Source organism: Puntigrus tetrazona, chromosome 3 (assembly GCF_018831695.1).
Source record: "Puntigrus tetrazona isolate hp1 chromosome 3, ASM1883169v1, whole genome shotgun sequence".
Classification (NCBI taxonomy): domain Eukaryota; kingdom Metazoa; phylum Chordata; class Actinopteri; order Cypriniformes; family Cyprinidae; genus Puntigrus; species Puntigrus tetrazona.
In genome coordinates, this window is record NC_056701.1 from 24742980 (window position 1) to 24750583 (window position 7604).

General features: G+C 38.5%; 1 pseudogene; it reads right to left on the reverse strand.

Moving 5' to 3' along the window:
* Window positions 1-887: 887 nt before the first annotated feature.
* LOC122341372 overlaps window positions 888-7604 on the reverse strand; it is an 18270-nt pseudogene continuing 11553 nt past the window's right edge.

Consider the following 7604-nt stretch of genomic DNA (forward strand, 5'->3'; position numbering starts at 1 on the left):
AAAAAACAACCAGCTGAATCACATACACCCAGTAGACTCATGGGAAATCGGGTTTTTAAAGAAGCGGGCTGTAATATGCTTAAAACATTTAATGACATAGCAGTCACTGAGAGCATCAAGAACTTAAAAAGGTACCACTGGTGAAAACGACTATCAACACTTGTCGAGACCCTGCAGGCTGATCCATTCCCTTTTATACACACAAAAACCATGGCGTTGCGCTCCGGCCCGATAAAAGCGATAAGGTCCTGGGTCACTCACAATCCGATAGGAACAACGCGGATAGGCAGAAAGTATCACGGCGACACTATGCGCACGCAGCATACGGTCCATCTCTTTTCTCCTAACAAGCGTTTCAGGTTTAAAAAAAAGAAAAAACGGCTTCGGGATTCGGTTGCCAATCAGAGTTCAGTCCATCGCCGACGACTCTTGAGGATCAAGTGCAGCAGGTGCAGTTGGGTTCTGGAAGCGTCTTAACAGCTAATAGAGAGACGAATCGGTTTTACGGTCGAGAGCCATCGGTGGTGGCCTCTACACGATCCTAAGATGTTGATATGATCAGTGATGGTAGTCAGGTTGTGAGTGTGTGTGCAGGCGCTGTGTCTCCGTTTCCAGTGAACGCTTGTGTATGTGTGCATCTGAGACATCGACATACAGGCATGGGAAATGCACATCTGAACATCTGAAATGTCGTGTAAATATGCAGCTGCAACATTTCTGTTCTTTAGATGTAAGTCGCAGCGGATGATGGGTGAGTGATATGTGGAGTGTGTGCTTGTAGGTGCATGTGTGTGTGTGTGTGTGTGTATTCAAGTTCTCAGTTATCCATGCTTCACTGTGGTGAACAGCACCCTCTAAGTCGTGGTCCGAGCCAGCCCGGGGCGGTTCTAGAGGTCCGTCCCGATAGCACCCCCATCAGACTGCAGGGACAACTCCCTGGCACTCATCATCACTGTCTTCCCTCCTCCTCCTCTTCCTCTTCACAGACACAGAAGACAAAGATTGTCAGTTATAAAAAAAAAAAAAAAAACATTTTATTAAATTACTGAAAAATTTTAGAGTCCATCTGATATTTTTTAATGAATTTTGAAGATTACAGTAAATATAATAGCATGTTTTTATTTGTAATATTTTTGTCAAAATATTTTGTTTATACTAAAATGTAATTTATATTATAAATGACTGTAAATAATAATTTAATAGAATTGTTATTTTATTATAAATCAAATGCATTCTCTATTTTTATATAAATAATGATCTGCTTTATTATTTTATAAAATTTTATTATTATTTTATTAAATAAATATATTTGAAATATATTACTTTTAAAATACTAATAATCCATCTGGTTTATATTTTTCAAATTGAATTAAATTATAGTCACATATAATAATAATAATATTATTATTATTATTATTATTATAGATTTTATTGTTTTTGTGCATTCTTCTGTAGTTTGCAAGTAAATGAAGAAAAAACAATTACAAATCTGTGACTTGATTATTATGCGTTTGGTGTTTGTATATAAAACCACTAACCTTTATCAGGATCAAGTGGGTTCAAACTTCGACCAAGACTTGCAAACTTAAAGAGCAAAAAGACAATTAGGACATTTAAAACACTACAGTCAGAACGATGCATTTCACAGTTCCTCAGTTTAATATCCTGTTATGAGAGGGGTGGACGCACGTTTGTTTGGTCTTACACACCGAAGTGAGAAGTGTGTCTGAGGTTGAGGTAAAGATTTCAGTGGAGTGTGCTTGTACCTCTCCCATGACAGCGATGGGAGTTTCACCCTTGGCCTGGGCGACTCTGTGCTCTATCAGGTAGGTACATGTACTCATCATACAGCAGGCGGATGAGGTGAAGCAGCCAAGCTTGCGGCACTGCATGAAGAGTCAGGTCTCTGATCACCATAGAGCTAAAGAGACAACAAAGAAAAGATACAGGAAACGTAAGAACCAGAAGAGAGCAGTGGGCTGGGTGAGACGCATAAAGGGATGAGTAAAGAGGAAGCGTATTTGACATTACAGTTACTGGCTCCAACAGTCAGTAAAAACTCTTCTGAAACATGAAGATATGAATCTAATTAGGTAGAGTTAAAGTATTCATAAAAGTATGCTTTATTAAAAAAAAATACAATTTATATATATATAATTTATATACACACACACACACAAAATATCAATTTTTAATTGATTTAAAATGCAAAATTGACTTTTTTTATCATTTTATTTAGTAATGTTTTACTTTGTTAACTTTTTATCTACTTTTGAAAGAAATTCATACTTTTACTCGGCAAAGGATGCATTCAGTTGATCAAAAGGGACAGTAAAGACTTCAAATAAATGCTGTCCTTTTTACATTTTTAAAGAATTCATCAAACCATCTTGAAAAAAGTGATATTAAGCAGTAAATATTAAGCAGCACAGCTGTTTTTAATAAGAAATGTTCCTTGAATAAAATAAACATCAATTATGGTCATATTTTTACAGTAGAGCTGTTAACTGTTTTGAAATATTTCCAAACTTCTGAACTGCACGCAAGTAACTTAAAAGTCAATACTGTTGTGTGCATCAACTGTAGACCGTAGCTCTAGGATTTACAAAACAAATTCCCTACGATATCCACAAACCTGAGCGTCGCTGCAGCATTTGAGGCTTACCTGTAAAAGCTCCATTTCAGCAGGAAGAGTTTAGCTGCTTTTGGAAAGGCAGAGCTAGACTGGTAGGGCTTTAAGACCTGCGAGACCACCCCATCCAGCCAGGCCGCCCACTGCTCCAGAGAGTTCTGCTGCTGCAGGGTCAGTTTGAAGTCCTGCTCCAGCGCTGCACCACCCGATCCTCGCAGAGCGGCACACCCAGGAGGCCTGTTCCTACAAGAGAAACCGCACAGGGTTCACGAACACTAACTCAACCCTGTGTGCGGGCACAGTCAAAGATCAACAGCCTTTCACAGATTCTCAAAGATTCAATCTTTCGGTCAAAAGCACAGGTTTTGGGTTTCTTTTTAAAGCGATCGGTCGTAGGCCTCATTGATCTGAGCGCTGAAGCGAAAACTGCGGCACTGTTTCACTCATTTGATTTATTAATATAGCAAAATTAGAAATGTATAAGCATTTTTTGTAGGCCAGGAACAAGTGTAGCAAATTCGGGGGGGAAAGTACAAAATTATCAAATTGCTCAGTATGTTTTTAGACCAAAGACATAACATTAACAATTTGTCAAAATGACCGGAACTTAGCATGAAGGTGTAAAATAGAACTACATTTTTACGTCAACCAATATGCTTAGTAATCCTGGTCTGAAGATATAGCTTAATTCCCTTTAGCAAGGCAACTAACATTGATATTCCTCTCAGAATTTCCCTTTTTGGTACGGCCTGGCGGTTAAAGCTATGACCAAATTGTAACCAAAAACGTTTTGAATTCTACAATCATTATTCACCCCAATGTTGGTCACCCCAACCTTCATTTTTTCTATGGAACCTGAAAAATTTTGAAAAATGTTGGTAACCAAAGTTTCATCCCCCACTGATTTTCACTGTATTTTTTGACCACACACCATCTTTCACGTTGTGCACAAAAAAAAAATCATGTAAGTCTGAACAACATGAGAGTGAGTAAAGAATTGAATAATTTTCTGTTCCTTTAATACATATACCGTAAGTCCCTTAAGGATAAAATCATCGACTAAATGACTACTGAGTAAACCTTTTTAATATGACCTTTAAGAAAACAAACAGCATGTTATGCTAAACACTGACTTGTGTTTCCGTTTCCCTGGCTTCTAGACAGACCACAAACACCTACTTGCATGTCAGAAAGCAAGTTCATCTCAGATGGTGACAGATGAAAGCTCTACTTCAAACCCCGTACAGTGCTCAGCCTGGGTTCTGACTGGGAACGTGAGAGGTTTGTCCGATCCCCACGCACCTGCACATTGGCAAAATCCACTCTGTTGAGGTCGCTGAGCATCTGGTTGATCTGTGCCGTGTTTTGCAATGCGGCACGAGCCTGCTTGGGCCAGGTGGTTTTTAGAGGTGTACCTGCGCAGGAGTCTGGCGAAGCGCACTTGCAGGCGTCACCTGAACATATACAAATTCACGGGGAAAGAGGAAATAATGCGAGAAATCAGATTTGCCTTGATCTTTTTGCCATATAAGGTCTTTTGGCCTTGTGTACGTTAAAATGTAGCGTCCACGTTTTTGAAAATAGGTTTATTTTTCAACTCCCCTGAAGTTAAACAGTTGAGTGAATCCTGAAAGCACTCAGCGCAGCATTTTCAAGTCTTCAAACACTTTTTAAAGCACCCTAGGTTAATACTGCAGTTCTGACTATGTGTCACAACCACACAGTTTTGTCTTCCTGTCAATACTAATTATCATTAACGTCATTTATAAACCAGAGGTTTTGTGGTATTGACTGTAGTGGTTGACTAATGTTGGAAATACCAGGGTGAAAGGTGGCGATATGATGCATATATATTGTAAAAACACAAACTGAAAATGTACTGAAAGCAACTAGAAGTGCACACTACTGTTCAAAAGTTTACAGGTTTCTGCTTTGAATTAGGTTAATGCTTTTTGCGATCAACTGACCTTCACACGAACCATCTCTTCAGGAATGTTCATCATGGCGTTAGTCAGCCAGCTCTCAAGACTTTTCGCAAAGTTTCGGATGGCTTGTGTTAAGGCACCTGGAGGAAGAGTTAAGGCAGCTTCAGCGAAATAAATGACGTTGCGTGGCAGTGGGCGGTCGCCCGTAATTGGTGCCCTGAATGTCAACCCACATCCAAATTGGCGAATGTCAGAGTGAAGTAAAAATAGACCGCTCCTGGCAAAATGCGACTCACCTGATGGATCACCACCAGCTGTGGCACATACTGCTGCACAGTAAAAGTAAACCTATAGTGAGGGAACTCACTGGGAATGGAGTCTCAGAACGTCTGGGATGAGCATCTCCACCCAGGCCCTGGTACAACGTGTTATGCGCAGATCACGACTCAGCCGGAGCACTGGATCATATTTACAGAGAAGCACCAAACATGGCTTGGGCAGTCTCTTCTCAGACTCGTCATACCTAAGATAGCCACAAAAAAAAAAAAAACAGATAGATTTTGCCTCATTATTCTTTAACCCAATAAAGTCTAATGCAAATTTGCAAGGTCTCTGAATGATTGCGTACTAATGAAGCTGATGGAAAAACAGCTACAAGCTGTTGTAGGATTGATAGTTAGTAGCACTTTATTAGTCTCATTCTGAAAACAACCACCTTCAGGGCATGACACACGTCTTTTTACTGCAAAATATGAAGTAAACATAAGCATTACTTACATATTGATAGTAATATTGCAAGATGAACACTTACTGGACTACAAGCGACTTAGGTTTACTTAGATTATCCACACACCATTTTCTAGAAAAATGGTGTTACAATGTGAGTACCAAATAAAATCCATCAGACTTTTGAGGAACGCTGCATTGCATTACATGTTCAACTAAATCGACAGAGCTTTGATCCATAACACTAGGCATTTAAATATCAGCCTACTATAACTGTTATAAAGGTCTCAATGATTAAACATTACAGTCTATAAGAAGTTTGAATGTCAGTTGTGTTGGGTCCTATGATTTCTGCAATGCAGAAAACCACGAACAGAATCTAGTTATAAAACAATTTACTGTATTACGCAGGAATGTAGACAAATTTTGGACAGATATATCAAAAGTATGTCAGTACACTTTTATCAACGCGCAGTATGGACTAAGCGTCAGTAGAATTTAAGCAGCAAAAATACATTTTTAATATGAATCCTTCATGCTTTACTTTGCGTTTAGGCTGTGTATGAATGGCGCGAAGCGCTTGCGGTTTCCTTTTCTACAAACATACTGAAGGGCATGTGGCGCTCGCTGTGTTTTCAGCTTCTGCTGCCTCAATATATGAGTACATGAACACATAGACATGATTTCTACAATCTCACTTCACGAGCATTTTACTGTTTCTTTTAAGAGAAACTTTACAACGTACAAACAGAAACCTAAAGGTCTTCACAGCAACCCGTCAAAATAAAAGTTCAGTTTAACATGAAAAAAACATGATAGAAATATTACATGATAGAAATATTAATATTAATATTTACTTATATTGTATTCATAGTACTACTACTAATACAATATTATTAAAACATTACTTTTAAAGCAATATTTACCAATTTATTTAGCTGAAATATGTAAATACACAACTCAGTTAAAAAAATACATTAATAATAATTATTTTTAAATAAAATAAATTACTTAAAGATGCTTTTGATTATAAATATTAAATTAAACAAAGACATGTACTGAAAACTGAATTTTGTAAAAAAATAAAACAAAATAACAAAATAAAAAAAAAAATTTTGTTAAACTTTAAAAAACTTGCTCTTTAATATTGTACATTTAATGATGCCAATTACTTAAGACATGCTTTTTGATTAATAAAATTTTATTTAACTATCAAAACACAGTCTGGAAAAGCATCAAACTGAATCCAGAAAAAATGAAAAATTTGTTCAACAAACTGTTACATTAAAAATGTATTTTGTATTTTCTGATAATTATTATCTTATATTTCTCTATACCGCTCAGAAGAACCTTGATAAAATCGTCCTGGAAGCAGGAAACCTTGAAATGTAGTGTTGGATTGTGTTGCACAGAGAAGCAAACTTACACAGCTAGAGTTGCCGAGTCCCCTGCCTGACTTTCACTGAACCTCCAAAACGTTTTCCAAAGAGTCTCCACCAAAGGGAACTGAAGGTTGACCATCACGTCCAGAATGGCCTGGAGAAAAATACAACATCAGTAAAAATCAACCCGAAAGAATATTTCGCTTCTACACAGATATTCATTGTGATGCTGACAGTCAACCTCTGGTTTCAAACAGAGAAGGAGAGAAAAGACTCACTTCGCAGTGTTCTCTGTAGAGCAACTGAAAGCTTTTAAGATGTTCCAGCTCAATGCCCTCTGGTAAAGCTCTACCCTGCAGGTCAACATCGGGGAATTCTGGGAGAGCCCGGGACGCATCTAAACATCAAAGATAACAGCAACAATATAATGATTTGTTGTAAAAATCCATGTGAGGGCTTTTATATGTTTAACCCTGAGTTATGGTCAAATCTCTGCATTAAACCCCAAGTAAAGGTCGTTTCATATTTGCCATTCAGAAGCGGGATTAAATACGACTTTTTGCACACTTTCAGGTTACATTTCTGATATTAAAAATCCACACTGACGTCACAACTCACCTAGAAACTGCTGGTACTGCTGGACCTGGGTGCTGATATCCGACAGACCCGAGCTCTGCTGCTGCTGCTGTTGCTGCCCGGATCCTGACGACATTCCGTTAGTGATTCCCTCCACCTTCTGTACCGGCTTCAGTCTTCAGGGAGACAGAACCAGACTGAGAAACACAGGAACCTGAGAGACTGGCAGCAAGATATGAAAGAGAGCACGTGTGTCCACCTCTGTTTCTGGGAGAAGGGCTGCTGCCTCATGGCCAGGTGTTGCTGGTCCTCCATCAGACGGAGCAGAGATGAGCTCGCTTTGATCCGCAGTCCATAGTAGTG